Genomic DNA, 21400 nt, shown 5'->3' with positions numbered 1-21400 from the left:
ATGACTGTTAATCCTGCCAAAAGTACATAACCTTGATCTAATCACCAGAAAACACCAGGCGAACCCAACTTGAGAAATATTTCTTCCAAGTAATTGGCCAGTACTCATCAAAAGTGTCAAGGTCATGAAAGACAAAAAGCGAGGAACTGTCACAATTTGGACTAAACAGAATGTGGGATCCTGGTGTGGAAACCAGGATGGGAAAGAGCATTTGGGGGAATTCAAAGAGGTCTGAACTTTAGTGAATGGCATTGCCTCTTGCCGGTGTAAATTTCCTGGATTCATCAATGTACTATGATTACATACAATGTCAAGATCAGGGGAAGCCTGCTGTAGAGTGAAGGGGAACGCTCTAGTATTTTTGCAAATTTAAGTCTAAAATTGTTTCAAAACAAAAAGTCAGAAAAAGTCATAAATAAAACCTTTACTGATCATCAACTATGTGCCAAACAACTCTGATGTATTCTGTTTTTTACAGACGAAGAAACTGAGATTCAGTGGTGTATATTGCACAAGCCAGTAAGAGAGATAAGAATAATAAACTTACACTGACTGAACGTGTCGTAAGTGCCAGAAACCACTGGACGCTTTCACTTGTGACCTATTTGGTCCTTACCACAACCCTCTGAGGTACATGTGATTGTCCCTGTTTTAGAGATGTGAAACTGGGGACTGATGAGTGACCTGCCCAAAGTCACACAAAGTCTAGGGACAGAGCTTAGATTCAAAACCAGGTCTGACCCCAGAGGCCACGGTGCTCTTAATGGCCTTGGCACCACCCTCTCTAAGCCTCAGGGTGGCCCCTCACATACCCCAGCGTCTCACACGCCAACCCACCGACCTGGACCAGAAGCCCTTGGAGAAGGTGCTGACAATTTACATCCCCCATTTAATGCAACCCTGCACTCCCCTCTTGCTGGTTTCCTTCAGTAATCGGAAAGATCTGTCTGTGCTTTTCCCCTCCTCCCATAATCATTTCAGTCCACCCACCACTTGTGGTGACTTTGGCATTTGTAAATTAATTAGTTATGTCAGATTTTTAAGACGCGAGCATGATTTTAGATCATGCCGACCTCCCTCCTTCTCTCCCGTATGTCTTCTGGAAGCAGTTGGACAGCATTCCCTGTTGATAAAGCCTGTAAACTGCCAAAGTCTCCTCAGTACCCAGGTTAGGGTGTAAGTCATCCCGTAAACCCTTGGGATTGGGGATAATGTGCCCAGCACTGGGGATTAGGCCCTGGATATACAATGATGCACCATCTGTGTCTTCAAGGGGCTTCTACCTGGGAAAGACGCTGGGGAAGGCAATGGGTTAAGAAAATGGAATCATCATACGTGAGGAAGAATGCTACAAAAAAGGTTAACTGCGTTCTCCTAATGCCAAGACCTGGAGGGGAGTCGCTAGCAAGCCCTAGGTCCCTTCTCCTTGACCTCCAGAAAGCACACAGCTGCCTAATACCCAGCAGATATGGGACAGGTGCAACTGTTTTCTCCAACCGCCAACCAGATTGCTGCCAGGTCTGTAAGATTTTCTCTCCATCTGTGATGTGCGCAGAACTTCCACCCCAACACAGCATGTATCAGAGAGTGTCCACACAAACTTTACCAAAGTTTTCAGTAAGTGTTGCCAGCCTCATCATATCACCGTTGCCCTCCTTCACACGCATGTTCACCTGACCTGTGAAGGCCTCGGCTCCAAACTGTCAGAAGTCACACAGGGTAACAACATGACTGACTTTGAGATGAATAGCACATGGATGGAGCTCTGGCCATTCTCGTCACGCTGGTCCTTGAGGTCCCAGCAGTGCCCATGCTATTGCTGGTGGTCAGGTGGGCAGTCATCTTGGAGAACCACACACTGGAAGGGGGGATTCCCTGCTCTCATCCAATCAAGCTGCAGTTAAAGCTTTGAGTCCTTCTTCTCTTGCCTGGTAAGGGTAAGTTTGTAGGAATAGATCCACATTTCCCCCCTCCATCCGGTGACATCACAGGTCTCAGGCAGCTGCCTCCACACTGGCAGAGGACCGGGTATCCAGGCAAAGTAAAAGAAGGCTGATTAGGGAAGATCATCAAAATCCCTGGCAGGCTCCACTACAACCCAGGCATCTTTGATCTAGCCATCTATATAAATTCCAAATCCTGCTGTGTCTGGTGCATAGCTCAATAATGCCTATTGAATGAACGCATATGGGAATTATAAGAGACAAGACATGTGTGAAATAGTTAAGCTCTTGGTTGCTTTTAATAAGCAGGATAAGTAATATTCGATGTAATGCTTCTGAGTCTATAGCTCTTTCCACTATACTATACATATACAGTAGAGGTTCTGGCTTGAACCTAAAGCTAAAATATGTGATGGGCATATTTATGACCCCAGGGGGGGCCAGGGAGGACCAGTCCAGGGGCAGTCGTGTTTTGAAGTAAGGAGCTGCTGGTTGGTTGACCCAGCAAGTTTGACTGAGACAGACGGTGGAGATTCTGAGTACAGCATGATGACCGTCCCTCAAATTTGCAATCTGGCCCAGCTCCAGCTCCTGCTTGACTGCCCATCCCATTCCATAATAGGGAATCCATAATAGGGTCTTAGCAGATGTAATTACTGAAGATGAGGTCATCCTGGGTTCAGAGGGGCCCTAAATCCAGTGACTGATGTCCTAAAGACAGCAGGGGACATCCAGAGAGAAGGTGGCCATGGGGAAGATGGAGGCAGAGGTTGGAGAGATGTGTCCACAAGCCAGGGAACGCCGAGTGTTGCCGGGAGCCACAGAAGCTGGAAGAGGCAGGGAGGACCCTCCCCTAGTGCCTTCAGAGGGAGCACAGCCTTGCTGGCACCTTAATTTCTGACTCCTGGCCTCCCAAACTGTGACCAAATACATTTCTGTTGCTTGAAACCAAGTTTGTGGTCATTGTTATGGCAGCCCCAGGAAACTCCCACAAACTGTTTCATCACAAACTGCAAGTGAGGGTACAATTAGCACTCCAGTTGACCCCTCTAACCATGCAGACACAAAAGAGGAAGAGCAGGAGGGGTTCTCTCTGCTTCACAGAGGACTAGAGCAAACCTTCAGCATCTTGAGAACTGCAGAGCTGCAGGAGACCCCAAGGACACAGCCCTGACCAGTGCAGGTGAGGAAGAGGAGGAATGGGGTCACTTCTGCTTAAAAAGTCTCTATAGACACCTGCAGGAACTTGGGTTACACAATACTGTGCCCATTTTACAGACCAGGAGCGTGAGCCGAGAGGGCACATTGCCCACGGCTGCAGAGTTGTCAAGCGTCTTGTGGCTTCCAGTGTTGTGAGGAGAGCTCAGATGCCTTCTGACTCTTGATCTTAAGTGTGAAAACTGTTTCCTCTCTGGAAGTTTCCCTGTAGCTCTGAAACTTTGCCATGCTGGATCTTCGCGTGGGTCTGTGTTCATCCACTGTGCTGGGCATTGGCTGGCCCCTCTCCATCTGAAGACTCATGTTCGTCATTTTTTTTTTTAAGATTTTATTTATTTATTCCACAGAGATAGAGACAGTCAGCGAGAGAGGGAACACAAGCAGGGGGAGTGGGAGAGGAAGAAGCAGGCTCATAGTGGAAGAGCCTGATGTGGGGCTCGATCCCAGAACGCCGGGATCACGCCCTGAGCCGAAGGCAGACGCTTAACCGCTGTGCCACCCAGGCACCCCCGTGTTCGTCATTTCTGGAAAATTTTATTAAATTGTGTCTTTGATGATTTCTCTCTTCTGTTTTCCCTGTTCTCTTTCTGCAACACTTATTGTTGGAATGCTGGACCTCCTCTCTGTTCCTTTTATTCACTTATCTCTAATTTCCATCTCTGTGCCTTTGCTTTTTCTCTCTGACTTTTTTTGCTCAGTGTTCCAGGAGATTTCCTTAACTTTACCTTTTAATCTTTTTTTTTTATTTTTTTTAAAGATTTTATTTATTTATTTGAGAGAAAGAGAGCACAAGAGGGGGGGCAGCAGAGGGAGAAGCAGGCTCCCCACAGAGCAAGGAGCCCAACGAGGGGTTCGATCCCAGGACCCCAGGACCACAACCCAAGCCGAAGGCAGACACCCAACTGAGCCACCCAAGCATCCCACCTTTTGATCTTATTGAGATTTTTCTTTCTATCCTTTCTTTCCTTTTCTCTTCAAAAACTTGGCACAATAATAATTCTACTGTCATGTTTTAATATCCAAGGGCTTTTCTGTCTTCTGAATTTTTTTAAAGATTTTATTTATTTGAGAGAGAGAGAACAGGAGCTGGGGCAGGGGGTGCGAGGGGCAGAGGGAGAGGGAGAAGCAGACTCTCCTGCTGAGCAGGGAGCCCGATGTGGGGCTCAATCCCAGGACCCCAGGATCATGACCTGAGCTGAAGGCAGATGCTTAACCACTGAGCCACCCAGGTGTCCTGTCTTCTGAATTTTTAGAATCTCATCCTTTTCTCATTTCACTAGTGGATGAACTTCTCATCTCTCTGAAGATACCAAAGATAGATTTAAAAAAAAATTTTTTTTTTTGCATAATCTCCACCTTTTCTCATTGTTTTGGACTTTTTCAAGTTAGAGGCTTTTCTTGCATGTCTGGTCAGCTCTGGCTGTCCATTCACAGTTCAGAGGAGTCACTAAAAAGCTGATTAGAAACTCAGAGCAGGTGGTGCGACTTGCCAACCATGGGCTTCATTTTACACAGTGCTTCTCAGCCCGGCCACATACCACGACCATTTCAAATGCTTGTGGACACTAATGACCTGACCCCATCCTCAGAAATTCTGCTATGGGGGCCGCCTGGGTGGCTCAGTCGGTTAAGCCTCCAACTTCTGACTTCAGCTCAGGTCATGATCTCAGGGTTCTGGGATTGAACCCCACATCCATCAGGCTCCCTGCTCAGTGGGGAGTCTGCTCAAGGAATCTCCCTCTCCCTCTGTCCCTCCCCCTGCTCATGCTATTTCTCTCTTTCTTGCTCGCTCTCTCTCAAATAAATAAATCTGAAAGAAAGAAAGAAAGAAAGAAAGAAAGAAAGAAAGAAAGAAAGAAAAGAAAGAAAAAAAGGAAGGAAGGAAGAAAGAGTAAAGAAATTCTGATGTGACCATTTGGGGATAGGAAGGGGTACAGGAGGGCATTTCAAATCTCCCCAGGTGATTCTTATGATCATTTACTGCTTTAGAATGTTCTGGTCGGGTCATTTTGTAGGAGACCCCATCCCATGTCAGTACTTCCAAGTGTTTTTCCTTGGATCCATCAGGTTTTCCAAAGAAGGCTCTTCCAGCCTGGCTGCCATCATCTGAGAAGCAAAACGGCTGGAAAGCTGAGCATTCAGCCTGTAAACCTTCACTTAGCAAAACACTATCCAGGACGGTTCCGATTCTGGTGGACTGCTGCTGGCTTTTACCCAGGACCCCTCCTAGGACAGTCCCTTGCACAATGAACCCACAAATTATTAGCTGCATCCATTGGTATCCACCATGGTAGAACCCCATATACTTGTTAGGATGTTGTGGGTATATTTAGGCACATGATCATATCAAATTACCATTAACACTACTCAGAAAGAAAGTCTGTGAGCTAGACAAGTGTTACCACAATGCCAATAAATACATTTTTTTTCAAACACAGAAGCATCCCAGGAGGAAGTTTCCAGTACCATCTACGATGCTCAATATCAGGTCCAGGCTCTATACGACCAGCACAGGTTTTTTCTGGATCTCTCTGCTGTTCTCATTTATGTTTTATGTTTCAATGCTTCGTGACAAGGTCCTCACACAAGTCATGATGAAAACCCACCATGCCACAGCGTGCTGGGGTTGCGAGAGACAAGCCTTTCTCTTGCACAGTGAGTGTTGGAGCCCATAGAAGACTCCACAATAGGGGTGCCTGGGTGGCTCAGTCGGTTAAGTATCTGACTCTTGCTTTCGACTCAGGTCATGATCTCAGAGTCACGATCTCAGGGTCGAGCGATTGAGCCTCCTAGGTCAGGCTCCTCGCTCAGCGCTCAGCAGGGAGTCTGCTTCTCTCCCTCTTCATCTCCTTCTGCCCCTCCCCCCCGCCCCACCACATTCAATCAATCAATCAATCAATCAATCAATAAGAAGACTCCACGATATCTCCAAAGAGTGCTCTTAACTAACTGCAACTCTTGGTACCTACACAAGATATCTTTGGTTCTGAGAGTCCCATTGCTCACAGTTTCTAGGAATAGTGTTATAATTTGGGGCAACATCCACATCCTCTCTCAGACACAACCGTGAGGTGGGGAGCCTGGGAGGGGGAGCTGGTGGGCCTGCAGGTTTCTCTCTCGCCCTCCCACTGGTGGCAGTTTGGTGCGATGGGCAGTTTATAAGTGTCTCACAGGCTAAATCCTAGGGTTGTGGCAGGGGCAGCCACCACTGCACCCCTGTCCCCAGCACCCTGTACCCCTTCCCTTGATCCTGAGAACGGTGCTGGGAGGTCAGGGGACGAGACAAACAGCCCCGGGACAGAGGCAGACACCGAGGCTGGGGTTGGTCCTGGAGGTCACAGAGCCATTCCTTGACAGAGGCAGGTCTAGCTCGCTGTTCCCTCTGCCCCAGCCTGACAGCAATAATTACCGCTCTGCACGCTTGCTCTGCGTCCGGCTTCTCCACTTACTGTCTCATTCCATCCTCAACCACCCTTTGACAAAACCAAGGTTCAGCCAATAAATACTGGGGAGGGGGTGGGATTTGAACTCCGGAGCATCCCCAGATGCCACCTTCCAACTCAGCCGCATTCAATTTCCTCCCATTCCATCTGGTTCCTTTGGACAGGGTTTCTGGTTTATACAAGGCAGGTTTAGGTCTGCAGTATCACCCCGTTCTTCAGCAGGGACAGGGGTGCAGGGGTGGCTGCCCCTGCCACAACCCTAGGACAGGCAGACCTCGGACAAGCAGGCAGAGGGGACCATCACACAAGAACTGGGGGACAGGGCCAGTGTACTGGTTCCCGGAGCAGGGCCAGGCCAGGCGGAATCGGCGCTTCTGAGATTCAGGGAGATTGGAGAAAGAAAATCCTCAAGAGCCAGGGCAGCATTGCCAGGACAGCCTAAAACCGCATTCCTGGGCTGCTTAAGTACCCCAAGAAGATGGAGGTCGTGTTTCTCGTCTCTCCTGCTGTCAGGCCACAGTGCCCTGTGAGGGCGGGGGGTAGCGGGCTAACTTCATCTGACAACTCAGCCCAGAGCTGGGCTTCCTCCTGGTTCCTTATCAGCTGAGGCTGTGGTCACGGTACCATCTGCAGGAAGTGCGGCCCCCACCAGTGCCCAGCCAGGGACAGTGGCCATGCAGGAGTGCCCGGCTGCCAAGATAGGGACACGCAGGGAGCTGGCAGGTCTCATTCCTCACTAGCTCAAGGTGGAAGTCCGAGATGCGACCTGCCACATGCAAATCTGGACTTTGATTATGTTCAACACACCCACTGTCTGCTCCCAGCAAGCAGAACAGGGGCATAAGACATGGGTGGGGAGAGAAAATACCTTGAAGAGCTGCAAGTCCCAGGAGGGCTCCGGGAGGGCTGGAGGGTCTGGGGGATTCTGGAGGAGGGGGCTGTCCTGGGGGGGGAGCGGTGAGGAGGTCAGCTGGGCTACAGTGCACGGGGGACATGAGCCAAGCAAGCAGCATGGGCAGGGAGGGACCATGTGGAGAAGAGGCTCAGAAGCCTTTGGAAGATCCGCAGGGCAGAGTGTGGGTGCCTGGGCTGCCCTTGCCACAGAGCGCATCAGCAGACACCCCCCCACACCTGTATCTGCTTACAAAGATGGAACCAGGACAGTTGTAGAAATGTGCTTGGGGTGAAGAAGAAACCTACCTCTCATCCGGGACCAATGACGTCACGCACAAACGCAGACCCATTCCTGCCTGGTGGCACCACAGCTCCAAGTCACGAGGCAGAAACACCTGAGGAGGTGGGGGAGGCCTATGGGGGAAGCCGATCTGCTGAGGCTCTCACGTGGAATCTGGGCGTGGCCGCCCTACACAGGGACTTGAAATGTGCCAGGCTGCAAAGTGAATTCCTGGAGCATTTGTGAGGCTCAGGTGATCCTGAAAACAGCATCCTGCAGACACGAGCTCTGAAAGGCAGGCAGTGGGAGCTGGTTTCACCCAGGAGCCCGGCCCACAGCCCAGTGCCAAACGGATGTCATCCCCAGCTCTAAAAGTGGACTTTGGTTTGTAAGCCTGGAGCACGCAGGGCAGCTGAACAGACTTCACCTGCCAGTTCACATGAGGAAAAGGCTTGGGGACAAGGGTCAGTCATTCAGTTCCAGGGGCTCCTCTTCTTTACCAACAGGCTTCCCACTGGGAACAGAAGTTATGTCTGCTCCTTCTAATGACTGGTTACCAGGGCGCCTGGCCAGCTCAGTCAGTAGTGCATGCAACGCTTGATCTCGGGGTTGTGAGTTCAAGCCCCACGTTGGGTGCAGAGATTACTTTAAAAATTAAAAAACAAAATATTTAATAGGTAGTTACTATAATATTATATATTTGCACCCATTCCTCCAGTTATGTAAATGCCAAGAAAGGACAAGTACAGAGCAGAAGTCATTAAGCTAGAAGCTTCAGGATGTCAGGGCCAGTGTTCCATTTCTAGCAACGGGGAGGCCTGAGTGGACTGAAACATCCTCCTACTCCACGATACCTAAAGAGAAAAAAAAATTATTCTGACAAAATACATATGACATAAACTTTCCCATTTTAACCATTTTTAAGCGTATAGTGGCATCAAGTACATTTGTCCTGTTGTGCAACCATCACCACCATCCGCCTCCGGAACGTGACATCTTCCCAAATTGAACCTCTGTCCCCATTAAACACTCACTCCTCGTTTTCCTCTCTGCCCCCTGTCCCCCGTGACCTCTATTCTACTCTCTGTCTCTACTAATCTGACCATTCTAGTGTCTTGTACGAGAGGAATCATGCAACATTTGTCCTTTTGTGTCTGGCTTATTTCACTCAGCATAATGTTCTCAAGGTCCATTGACGTTATAGCAGGTGTCAGAATTTCATTCCTTTTTCAGGCTGAAGAAGATTCCATTGTATGTCTACACCACATCCATTCCTCAGTGGACATCTGGATTGTTTCCACCTTTTTGCTTTCGTGAATAATGCTGCTATGAACATCAGAGGACCAGTATCTGTTTCGAGTCTCTGCTTTTTCTTGACTGACTTTTAGTTATTTTTTTTCTAGAAATTTATTCTTTTTTTTCTGAATGTGGAAATTATTGGTAGGTTTTTCATAATCTTTTATTATTCTTGTCATCTCTGCTGCATTTATGGTTATGTCCCCTTCTAAAATCTTCATATTATTTATTTGTGTCTTCTTTGTTCTAGATCATCTTGTCAGAGACTTACCAACTGATACTCTTTCAAATAGCTAATCATATTAGAATTGGGTTCAGGGTGGGAGAAAACCTCCAAATAACAGTCACTTAACCCATTCTCACTGTGATACATCCAGATGGTTCACTATGGGGCTGGTCTGGTAATCCACGGTGTTGGAGAACCAGGCTCGTTAGATCCTGTTGCTCTTTCGTTGTCCAACAAAGGGAAAGTCACTGTCTAATATCTGAAGGTCACCCTTCTGCGTAGGATAGTTTCAGGAGCTCCAGACAGGAAGGAGGAGGAGGGAGAAGAAAAGCATGCACACAGCACTTGTGCTTGAATCTCCCTGGCCAGAAGCCAACCGACTTGCAAAAGAGTTTTTTGAAAAATAATTACACTAGCTATAGAATTCTAGATTGATCGTTTTTTCTTCCAGTGCTTTAAAGATGTTCTGATGTCTTCCGGCTTACATTATTGATGACAAAAAATCTGGGGTAATTCTAACTTTTGTTCTATATTTAATGTATTTTTTATCTCTGAAATTTAAGATTTTTTCATTATCACTGGCTTTCAGCCATTTGGTTATGATGTGTCTTCGTTTGGTTTTATGTTTATTCTGTTTGGGATTCTTTGAGTGACTTAGATCCGTCAATATCTTTACAGCTTTCATTAAGTGTGGAAAAAACTTTGGCCATTAGCTCTTCAAATCTATTTCTTTCCTGATCCTCCCCTTCCTGGGACTTCATTACACACAATCACACATATACATGCTGCTTGACATTGTCCCACAAGTCAAAGAGGATCTGGTCAGGTTTTCTTCTTCTTTTCTCTGTGCATTAGTGTGAATAGTATCCATTAGTATGTTTACCAGTTCACTGATCTCTTCTGCAGAATCTATTCTGCTATTAATCCCATCTGGTGAAATTTTCATTTCATATGTTGAAATTTTAGTGCCACAAGGACCATTTAGGTCTTTTTAATATCTTACTCTTTTCTCCATATTACATGATTTCCTTTAAGTCTTTGAGGATATTTACAATAAGTGATTTAAAGTCCTAGTCTGTTAATCATTTCATCTCTGTCATTTTTGACTCTGTTTCTATTGACTGATTTTGCTCCAAATTATGGATCACATTTGATCACCTCTTCTCATGTCAAGTAATTTTTTTTTTTTTTTGGATGCTGGACATTGTGAACTGTGCATTGTTGAGTGCTAGAGTTTGTTGCCTTCTTTTCAAGAGTATTAGACTTTGTTCTAACAGGAAGTTAGGTTATTTGCAGATTAGGTTAATTCTCTCAAAGCATTTTTTTTTAAGATTTTTATTTATTTATTCGACAGAGATAGAGACAGCCAGCGAGAGAGGGAACACAAGCAGGGGGAGTGGGAGAGGAAGAAGCAGGCTCCCAGCGGAGGAGCCTGATGTGGGGCTCGATCCCATAATGCCAGGATCACGCCCTGAGCCAAAGGCAGATGCTTAACTGCTCAAAGCATGTTTTTAAACTTAGTTTGGACAGATCCTTAATAGCCTTTCCTGTAGAAATAGTTCAGCTCAACTCGTGAAGCTGACCCTTCTGGGGTCTCTATGAATGCCCATGTGTTCATTGACGACTCTCCACTCTAGCTATTTGGAACTCGAGTATCACCCAAGTATTGTTCAGTTTACGGTTTTCTAGTTGTCCTTCGACAAGCTTCATGGAGTTTCCCCCTGTGTATTTGTGGCTTAGTAGTCAATAACAATTTACAGATTTTTGGAACTCTTTCTCTGCAAAGGATCCTCCTCTCTGGGATTCTGCTCTGCAAATTCCAACTGCTTCAGCCTCTCCAAATGCCTATATCTGTCTCCTCAACTCAGCAAGATTGCCATGCTCCACTTGCATTCTCCCTATTGGGCCACTTGGGTATTCCAGAAATGCAGGGCTGGTTTAATATTAGAAAATATATTAATGCAGTTAACCACATTACCGCATTAAAGGAGGCATGATGATCTCAGAAGGCAGAAGAAAAAAATCAGTGAAATCGATGAAATTCAATAACTGTCCATTTTTCAAACTTTCAGCAAACTAGGAATAGAAACTTCCTTAACCTAATTTTTAAAAGTACCTACCAAAAAACACAAAAATTACAGCAAACCTAAGAGTTTTAAATACATTGCTGTGGTTTAAACAGGGTGATCAGGTCTCACTGAGAAGGACACATTTGGGCAGAGATTTGGAGGATGTGAGAGAAGGGACCACGTGGATATCTGGGGACTGATGCCATCGGCAGAGGGAACAATCAAGGCAGCAGGAGCAGCGTGGAGACAGGAGCCCACCTGACCTGCTCCAGGAACAGGAAGGAGGTCCATGTGGCCCAAGCGCAGAAAGCCAGGGGGAGTGGCACATCAATTCAGAGAAGCCATGGGGGTGACAAGCCACTGGAAGGACTTGAGGTTTTACTCTGAGCAGGATAAGAATCTGGAGAATTCAGAGAAGAACTGAGAAGAGTTACATGATTTGTCTTAAATCTGTAGAGAGGATCCCTCTGCCCACTGGGTTGAGCACAGAGTGTCAAAAGGCAGGGCAGAAGCAGGAAAATCAGTGAGGAGGCTGCCTCAGGAGCCCAGGTGTGAAATGACAGTAGCTTGGTCTAGCACAGTATCAGTGGAGACAGCTAACAGTGGTGACATGACACGTTCTCAAAGCAGGGCCAGCAGGTTTGCTCATAGATCTGGCGAGGAATGTGAAAGAAACAGGAGTCAAGATGACTCCAAAGCTATCAGCCTGAGCAGCTGGAAGGACAGGAGGATGGGGAAGACACACCCAAAGAGGGGCTCTGTCCTGGCTGCTTCTGCTGTGCTCGTAGGAGAGAGCAGCTAGGAGCACTCGCATCCTGCAGTGGTCCGCCGGCCACAGCACATCGTTGTGTCTGCGTAATTAGCTCCCGGGGCAGCCCCTTGATCTGCACTGATCCAAAGCTGACTGGGAGCCAGCAGGCAGCCTGCTTGCTTGTGTCAGCCACTAATGCTGCTCACATTTCAGGCCACTAGCAAGAGCGGGCAAGAAATGAGGACCACGTGAGGTTTCCCCCGTGAAAGTGGGTTTAAGTTTGGGCTTTTGTCCTCTAATTCGCAACACCAATTTGATAATGGCTTAGTTTAGAGATCACCTGGAGTCATGGAATAATCACGGAATACACAGGATACTTTAAAATTGTCTGACTGTGGTGTCAAAAGTCCAGTGATCAATTCATTAAGCTGGCTCAACTCCCAGAGTTATTCAATATTTTATTGAGTCCCTACTATGCGCCTCCATATTGAGAACCAAGTTAAGGCCTTTTCCTAAGGCCTGTGTGATTACCAACACTTTCTTACTTAACACCACATCGAAATATCATACTTTTATTTTAAAATGGGCATCTTTTTACCCAAACACTGCAACCCATTGTGTTCATCTATTCACTGTAGCTGGAGCCTTCGTGTCTGCTCTTCTGTAAATCATTTACAGTTTTTTCTCAAAGACTCATGACCCAGGCACTGAGGTCAGAGCTCAGAGCCACATTCATCATGATACACACAGGCTTTTAAAAAAAAATGGATGACGGGGGTTTTAGTTAATTAATTTATTTAATTCTATCAAGGCCAACAGAAAATTCACTTGGACTTGGTTTTCTTCTTTCCTTTTACCACGTAACCAGACTGGGTTGTCAAGAAACATCCCTTCCTCTGTGTTACCTGTGTTCAGGAAGGGGAAGGTAACACTTAGGACAGAGTCTGACTTTTTGGTCTGGGAAACTCCCCTTCTGGCAGCAGGTACCTGTTTGCAGTGAAACTGGAAAACACACGCACAAAAAGCATGGAACCCATGGGTGGAGAAAGGTGACACAGACCCCTCTGTGTCCACGGTCTCTTCTAAAACAAAGTGTTGGCCTGTCACCACATAGTCCCAGATTCACCGTCGCATCCTCGCAAGGGGAATGGCAGAGCCAGGAAACCCATGAAGAAATGCTCCACATCACTCATCGTCAGGGAAACGCAAATCAAAACCACAGTGGGGTGTCACCTCACACCAGTACAAATGGCTGTTGTCAAAAAGATGAGAGAGAGCAAGTGTTGGTGAGGATGTGGGGCAAAGAGAACTCTGCTCACAGCTGGTGGGATTGTGAATCGGCACAGCCACTGTGGAAAACAGTATGGAGGTTCCTCAAAAAATTAAAAATAGAGCTACCATATAACCCAGTAATTCACTTCCAAGTATTCACCCAAAGAAGACAAAGCACTGATTCAAAAAGATACCTGTACCCCTATGTTTACTGCAGCATTATTTACAATAGTCAACGTATGGAAACAGCCTAAGTGCCCAGCCACAGACGAACAGATAAGAAGATGATATACATACAACACACACACACACGATGGAAATACATACAACACACACATGTGCATACACACGATGGAATATTACTCAGCCATAAAAAGCGAGATCTTGCCGTTCACAACGTGGACGGACCTGGAAGATATTCTAAGTGAAATAAGTCAGACAGAAAATGACAAATACCATATGATTTTGCTTATATATGGAATTTTTTAAAAAAGCAAAAAACAACCCAAAACAAAGCAAATGAACAAATAAAACAGAAGTGGACTCCTAAGAACCGAGAACAAACAAGTGGTTGCCAGACGGGATGGGGACGGGTGACACAGGAAACGGGGATGAAGAGGCACAAACTTCCAGTTAGAAAATAAATACGTCAGACGGATGAAAATGATAGGGGAAAAAAGGAAGGGGAGAATTGGCAGAAAACCCCCAAAAGCTGAGCTTGTGCAAAGCTGACGTATACGAAATCTGTTCGCACCTTTTCTTTCCGTGTGTCCGTCTCCCTCAGTGAATCCAGAGCTCCTCCCCCGCACACAGACCGCGGGGTCCAGAAGACAGGACGTGAGACCGGAGATTAAACCCAGTTGAATGAAAGTTGCCTTGGGCAAGTCGTCATGTCCTTCTCTGGGTCTCAAATTGCTCTTCTGGGACATGAGGCTATTCTCGTAATATCCGCCTTGCCCATCTCCACAAGCTTCGGGAAACCCAAAGGAAAAAACCAACCAAGGAATTGCTTTGTGTGCAGTGATGAAACGCAGGCTGGAAAACCCTAGTGTGTTATCAGGGTTAGTCTTAGTTCTGCCACTGACTTGTGACCTTGGGAAAGTCACTAAGTTCTCTAAGCTTCCACATCTGTAAAGCAGGGAAAATATGCCCTACCTCAGATGATTAAAATAGGGATTAGATAGTTAATACAAAACAGACACTGAGCTTTCCCAAGCCCAGGGGAGGTCTTCTCCTCCTGAATAAGAAGATAAGGACTTGATAAGGGAAAGCTCTGCATCCTGTCACCCTTCCTCCCTCTTTCTTCCTGCCTGGAACATACGTTTGAGGCCTGGAAGTGCAGCAGCTCTCTTGCAACCAGAAGACAAGAGGCTTGAGAATAAAGGCCTCTGCTAAGGCTAGAGGAACAGAAAAGTAGAAAGAAGCTGAGTTCCTGGTGATCACTGATACTAACCCCAGCACATCTCCCCTGAACTTTTTGCTACATAGGGGAAAAAAATGGTTTTTTATTGGCATCAGCCTGTAAAGTAGAGCTTTCTGTTGTTCATATCCATATGCATTCCAAACAGATATGCTGTCTTAATTTTTTTAAGACTTAATTATTTATTTCAGAAAGAGAGAGAGCACAAAAGTGGGGGGGGGAGCAGAGAGAGATGGAGGGAGGGAGAGAGAAATTGACTCCCCGCTGAGCATAGAGCCTAACACAGGGCTTGATCTCACGACCCTGAGAAGGTGACCCAAGCCGAAATCAAGAGTCGGAAGCTCAGCTGACTGAGCCACGCAGGCACCCCTACACTGTCTTAATTTACAGTAAGTCTGGTCCCCGCAGAGCACAGCTACGGGATAGGGCCTCGGGGTATGGCTTTTACTGTGTTGGCCAAGACGGCTGAAGTAAATGAAGTTTGAAATTAAAGTCTGAGGATTGGATGAAAAACGTGAATCATGAGAACTCTGAGAAATTTGCGAAGCCTCATACATTTCACAGGTCATGAAAATTGCAGTGTTATCGTGAAAACAAGAAGCTCATCCGTCAAAATGTTCCTCTGGCAAATACTTTTCTTAAAAGTAAATGAATATAGGGGAGCCTGGGTGGTACAGTCGTTAAGCGTCTGCCTTCGGCTCAGGGCGTGATCCCAGCATTCTGGGATCGAGCCCCACATCGGGCTCCTCTGCTGGGAGCCTGCTTCTTCCTCTCCCACTCCCCCTGCCTGTGTTCCCTCTCTCGCTGGCTGTCTCTGTCAAATAAATAAATAAAAATCTTTAAAAAAAAAAAAAGTAAATGAATATAACAAAAGAAGCACAAGGCTCGCACCATGGAAGTTACAAAACATCGTAAACCAGAAAGTAGATTAGTGGTTCCCAGGCCAGGGCTTGAGGTGGGCGGGGAGTTAATGCTAAGGGGTGGGCACTTCTTCTGGGGACGATCAAAATGTTCTGGGAAGATGGGGGTGATGGCCGTACAATTCTGTGAATATAACCACCACCACCGAACTGTGCACTTTAAAAGGGTGAGTTTGGTGGAATGTGAATTATTTCTCAGTAACAAAGAATGAATGTAGAGGAAAAACATAAACAAGAGTAAAGGAGACTGAGGAGTTAGTCAGAGCCCCTTCTGACTCCCATCTGAGTCCAATCAATTGACCCCTTAGCCCAAAGACACATCCATGGAAATTTCCACCAGGGATAAACTGAAAATTTTGCTCACATTGCCTCCTCTTTGGCAACGTTCCAGGCATCTGCCTTCAGTGGTTATGTTGACATATAGTTCATAAGGCAATGAAAAAGAAAGAAAGAAGAAGAAGAGGAGGAGGAAGAAGAGGAAGAAGGGAGAAGAAGAAGGAAGAAGACGAAGAAGGAAGAAGGAAAAAGAAGAAAGAAGAAAGAAGAAAGAAGAAGAAGAAGAAAAAGAAGGAGAAGAAAAAGAAGAAGAAAACCCCGCCATTTGCACCCATCTAGCTTGCAATACCAACGCGGAGAAAACAGTCCAGGTTCTTTTACCGATTTGCAGTGTTGGTCCTCTTTGATTCAGCATCTGTGATTTCCAGGGTGGTAAGTACTAAGATTGTGGTCTGATAATAGTATTGTGGTCTGTTGCAAATACTTAGAATTGAAGGAAGTACAAAATATACATTAGGAGCGGATAAAGATGTAATTTTTCCCATCCAAAAAAAAAAAAAAACCATAAAGATGGATACATATAGGGGCACCTGGGTGGCTCGGTCGGTTAAGGGTCCAACTCTTGATCTCAGCTCAGGTCTTGCTCTCAGGGTCGTGAGTTTAAGCCTCACATTGGGCTCCTCGCTGGGTGTGGAGCCTACTTAAAAAAAAAAAAAAAAAGATGGATAGATACAAACACTTTGTGCAGTTCCTGGCATACAGCAAGTGCTCAATAAATGTTGGTTACTATAGTTATTAGTGGTGCCAGCAGACATGTTAGAGAATTCAGAAGGCTTCCATGACTGTTTCTGTGTCGACTTCGCTCCCTCCTCCCAAGGTCCCAGTGTTTGGCTAACCCCCCACTCAGCCTTCCACAGTCAGGACAGATGGTGAGGAAAGGTCCTACATACGGGCTCAGGTTGAGTTATCAGTGGCTACTCGGGCCTCGGCGTGTTCCCTCTGCTGTCTGTCCTCAGACACATCATTTCTTCGGGCTCTATCACATCTAAGTCATCCACACTTGCCACCACGTGGGTGTGCGAAAGCATCAACTTTCATTGATGAAAATGATGCTGTTGCCTCCCAAACTGTTTCTCCTGGGAAGGAGGAGGGAAGGGTCCATGCGGAGACCATGTGGTCTCCATGGCAACAAAGCAAACTGGTCCACCCGAGGGACTGGACTTCTGACCTGGACCCCGACACAGTAGCTAACCACAGAGCCAGGCTTGGACTCTCACAGCCTCAACACCCACCCCTGGAGACACCACAAGCTCCCCCCACACCCCCCGCCCCAAGCCCAGGTTCCCGGCTATCGTCTGACACAGAGGCTGGGCTTGGGGGACCTAGGGCGCCAGACACACCCAGGATGTCCTCACCGCTCCCCAGAGCCAAAACACCTTGCTCAAAAAACAGAGAAGTGAAACTTGTTTCCAGACCTTCAGAGTTCTCCCGCCCTGAGCCACCTATCGCGTGTGTGCACATGTGTGTGTGTGTGTGTGTGTGTATGTGTGTGTGTGTGTGTGTATACAGACACGGAAAATACTGATCTATAGAGACAGATACAGTATATAGAAAACAGACAAACAGATATGGTCTCTGAAACTGCACACATTTTCTGATTTTATCTTGTCAACCTGGGAAGAAGTATTTCATTGATGAGCAAACCGAGATTTACGGAGATTCTTTCAAACTTAGCTAAGGTTTCCAGCTGACAGGAGACTAAGGTGAGGCTGGTGCCCAGATCTGAGGAACCCCGAGACATGAATATACTCTTCCCGTCTCATTTTCCCCAGGCACGGAGAGCCCCACCCGAGCCCCACTGGTCTTCCTGCCATTTCTCAGACTTGCCTGGCGTCTGCGGGCAGGCCCGGCCCCACCTTCCCACAGCACACCACTCTTTCCCTCCTTCCAAGACTCTCCTTCCCCAGTAAGCTCCCGCTCCTGCTCTGCCTCCCCATGGATCCTGCCTCGAACACCAGGGGCATTACCCAGTTCTTCCTCAGTCCTCCCTGCCGGAGCAAAGACTTTGCTCAGCGGAGTCACGGGCTTCTTGCCTTCACCCTCGGAAGCCAGCTCTGGAAGAGTGAGTGCAAGATTGCATCTTTGAATCCTCAGGCTTGGCTCGGGAGCTTGGACGGAGCCAGAGGCTGAGGGGTGCTGGCTGAGTAACTGAGCAAATCAGGTGATATTTTTACATCTTACCATGTTAATTCACAGTATTATCCTTTGAGTAATCACTGATTATGCCACAGTTTTAAAAATTAGGACACTGCCTGGATTACACGCATATATTTTTTATTGTGGTAAAATGCACATAAAATTTACCATTTTAACCATTTTTTTTAATATTTTTTATTTATTTATTCAACAGAGATAGAGACAGCCAGCGAGAGAGGGAACACAAGCAGGGGGAGTGGGAGAGGAAGAAGCAGGCTCATAGTGGAGGAGCCTGATGTAGGGCTCAATCCCATAACGCCGGGATCACGCCCTGAGCCGAAGGCAGACGCTTAACCGCTGCGCCACCCAGGCGCCCCCATTTTAACCATTTTTAAGTATAAGTTCTGTGGCATGAAGCACATTCACAATGTCGTGCAACGATCACCGCCATCCACCTCCAGAACTCTGCCCCCATTAAATACTAACTCCCCATGTCCCCTCCCCCAGCCCCTGGCAGACACCGTTCTACAGTCTGTCTCCATGAATCTGACTGTTCCAGGGACCTCATATAAATGAAATCACACAACATTTGTCTTTCTATGTCTGACTTATTTCATTTCGCATGACATCTTCAAGGTTCAGCCACGTTGCAGCACGTGTCAGAATCACACAATTTTAAATTTATTTTTTTTAGTAATCTCTACACCCAGCATGGGGCTCAAACTCACGATCCCGAGATCAAGAGTTTCGTGGTCTTCCGACTGAGCCAGGCCAGCGCCCCAGAATCACACAATTTTTAGCAGACATTCACTGGGTCATCAGCATTTTCTGTTGCAAGCAGGGCCGGCACTCAGTGTTCTAGCTAAAACAAACCAAACAAAAGTAAATGATAGAGTCTCTGCTCCAAGGTGGCAGACAACTAATCTCATTTTTAGAGGGTCCAAAGTGCTGCTAAATGAGAGACAGCCGACACAGCTGGCCTTCTTCTTCACCCTCAAGAATGGCTTTCTCCGCTCCAGCCTACAGACTGTAGACTATTTCCCAGGTGTATCTATTGATTTCAGAAGACAATTTAAAAATGGAATTGACTGGGGCGCCTGGGTGGCACAGCGGTTAAGCGTCTGCCTCCGGCTCAGGGCGTGATCCCGGCGTTATGGGATCGAGCCCCACATCAGGCTCCTCTGCTATGAGCCTGCTTCTTCCTCTCCCGCTCCCCCTGCTTGTGTTCCCTCTCTCGCTGGCTGTCTCTATCTCTGTCGAATAAATAAATAAAATCTTTAAAAAAAAAATGGAATTGACTAATGGGAGGAATTTCAGGCCACACTGGGGTAGCAAGACAACAAATAACGGAGAGAGTCTGGTACCTACTCCTCGGGTCACGCTCTGGTGAAGAGCACCATGTGGACACTAATCTGTGGCTCTCTCCAGAAATCCCAAAAGGTGCCAAGACTTCCCACGCAGTAAGACCGCTGCCTTGGCACCCACCACCCCTGCTGCGCCCGCTGGAAGGCCACCAGGAAGGCCTGGGATGGACTGCAGATCTGAGTTCCACAGAGTGGTGGGAGGTCGAGTCGGGGAGGTGGCATTTACTGGGCTCCTGGTCAATGCCACGTAGCACACTCGGTGCTTCCACACACAGTATCCCACTGAATCATCTCAACCACCACGTCCAGGAGACGCCATCGCCTCATGTGCACAGATGCAGGAACTGAGGCGCAGATGAGCTAATGACAACCCGAGGTCGCACAGCAAATTCGTGTCAGAACCGGGCAAATAAATTCAGGCTTGTCAACCTCAACGCTCTTTTCTTTCGCTCATGGTGCCCCTCATTCCGTGACGAGGAGTGATACGGTCCTCGTCTCCAGCCCCCACACTGCTCCTTCACTGAAGACCCCAGACAGACACCTCGGGAAGTGCCTCAGTGGTGGGACCAGCCGAAAGCACAAGGAAAGGCATTGTCCTCCACCCCAACAGGAATCATAAAGGGGGCTGGGGGGGGCTCCAAAGAGGTCTATCTGGAAAGGACAAGACTTCTAAAAGCCCTTAAGTGAGAAAGGAGCAAATTCCTACAGCACCAACAGCTTAAGCATGGGCAGGGCTTCTGACTGAACCGGAGAATGCTCAGGCGGCGTTTCTAATTAATGATGGCTGAGTCATACAGAGAAGGAAAAGTTGGCTCCAACCTGATTCTGAGAGGAGGGTGCCCTCTGTGAAATGCCTCAGTAGGCGTCTGTTGCAGCCATATCCCCCGCTCTCTCCTCCAACACTGATGCCACACCTTCTGGCACTTTCTCGTGGATAGAGGCTGCAAAAAGCAGGAGGCCCAGCCCCACAGGTTTGGGAGAGCTCGCTCTGGCCAACCAAACGACTGGTGGGGCTGTTGGTGGGGAAGACATCTCCACGTGGCGAAACGGATCATGGCTGGTCTTCTACACCAGCCACAGGATAATCTGAGGGGCGATGGGATGTCCCAGCCAGAAACACCTCTCCACGTGGATGTCACTGCCTCTGAGAGTTCACCTTGAAAAATGTTTCTCAGAAAGCAATCAGCCTCATAAAAGTCACAGTCACCATTATTCCAATCAAAATTCCAACATGGGACTTAACATAATTCACCCTAGATCCATATGGAAGAGCACTGGCTAAAGAATATCTAAGAAAATTTGAAGAACCAAGCGGGGAGACTTTATACTCCTTTTCTTTTTTAAAGATCTTATTTATTTGAGAGAGACAGAGTGAGCCAGAGAGAGAACATGAGCAGGGGGAGGGGCAGAGGAAGAGGGAGAAGCAGACTCCCCACTGAGCAGGGAGCTGACACAGGACTAAACACCAGGACCCTGGAATCATGACCTGAGCTGAAGGCAGATGCTTAACCAACTGAGCCACCCAGGTGCCCGGACTTTACAGCCTAATGTCAGAAATTACTGTAACACTCTAACAATTAAGATGGCGTGGTTCTAATACCAGAGGGATAGACAACAGACCAATGAACAGACTAGAGAACTCGAAAACCCATTCGAATATAGAAACTTGATAAATATCAGAAGTGGCTATACATACTGGGAGAAATGTGGACTATCCAGTAAGTAGTGCTGGAGTTAAACAAAAAAGTCTTCTTTGGGTTCCTTTCCCCAGGAGAAGTCTTTTTGGGAGGAGAACATTAATCAACTCCTGGTAAAGTGTTAGGCACAGAATC

General features: G+C 47.1%; 2 long non-coding RNA genes across 5 annotated transcripts in view; both read right to left on the bottom strand.

Moving 5' to 3' along the window:
* Positions 1 to 7441: 7441 nt before the first annotated feature.
* LOC103668548 overlaps positions 7442 to 21400 on the bottom strand; it is a 32020-nt gene continuing 18061 nt past the window's right edge. Inside the window, exon 7 of one of the 4 annotated variants that reach the window (XR_005836103.1) lies at positions 7442 to 8632. This is a non-coding gene — a long non-coding RNA (uncharacterized LOC103668548). Of the gene's footprint in view, positions 8633 to 16665; positions 16709 to 18662; positions 19067 to 21400 lie in introns of those variants that run through there. The other 3 variants (XR_005836101.1, XR_005836104.1, XR_005836096.1) reach the window with 3 other exon arrangements.
* On the bottom strand, positions 13879 to 16640 carry LOC103668550. The gene is made up of 3 exons (XR_570082.1): positions 16599 to 16640; positions 16390 to 16491; positions 13879 to 14362 (listed from the first exon to the last, which is right to left on the bottom strand). It is a non-coding gene; the product is annotated as an uncharacterized LOC103668550 (long non-coding RNA).

The sequence above is a fragment of the Ursus maritimus genome, unplaced genomic scaffold, assembly GCF_017311325.1.
Source record: "Ursus maritimus isolate PB19 unplaced genomic scaffold, ASM1731132v1 scaffold_2, whole genome shotgun sequence".
Classification (NCBI taxonomy): Eukaryota; Metazoa; Chordata; class Mammalia; order Carnivora; family Ursidae; genus Ursus; species Ursus maritimus.
This window is presented reverse-complemented; position numbering and strand designations above follow the sequence as displayed.